At 38.6% G+C, this 604-nt stretch overlaps 1 pseudogene; it reads right to left on the reverse strand.

The window, feature by feature from the left end:
* Nucleotides 1-299: 299 nt before the first annotated feature.
* LOC113284842 lies at nucleotides 300-399 on the reverse strand (annotated as a pseudogene).
* Nucleotides 400-604: the final 205 nt, after the last annotated feature.

The following is a 604-nucleotide window of genomic DNA, read 5'->3' on the forward strand; positions in this document are numbered from 1 at the left end:
TGAAACGGAGGCACCCTATGAACTGAAACCTGGGACCTTACAGATGCTCCCAATCTTTTTAGGGAAAGAAAATGAAAACCCTTATTACCATGTTAGGGATTTTGAGGAAATTTGTAGTACTCTAAGAATTAGAGGCTTAGATGATGATGCTTTGAAACTTAGGTTATTCCCATTTTCCCTGAAAGATAAGGCCAAGTCGTGGCTGTATAGTTTGGACTCCGAGTCAATTGAGACATATGAACAACTTACATCTGCCTTTTTCAATAAGTTTTTCCCTAGGCACAAAACATCGTCTATTAGGACGCAAATATGCACATTTTCACAACAAGAGGGAGAATCTTTATATAGGTATTTGGAAAGGTTCAATGATTTATTATCCCAGTGTCCTCATCATGGTTTAGAAAAGGTTAGGCTAGTTCAGATCCTTTATGAGGGTTTAGATTATTCCACAACGACCATGGTTGAGTCTCTATGCACTGGTGGATTTGAAAACCAAACTGTTGATGCGGCGATGGAATTTTTTAATGAAATCGCCGAAAAAACCCAGCAATGGGAAAATAGTAGGGCACCCCAGAAAACAATTCTTTTAAGTAGAGGAAACGTT

The sequence above is a fragment of the Papaver somniferum genome, chromosome 5 (genome assembly GCF_003573695.1).
Source record: "Papaver somniferum cultivar HN1 chromosome 5, ASM357369v1, whole genome shotgun sequence".
In the NCBI taxonomy this organism is placed as follows: domain Eukaryota; kingdom Viridiplantae; phylum Streptophyta; class Magnoliopsida; order Ranunculales; family Papaveraceae; genus Papaver; species Papaver somniferum.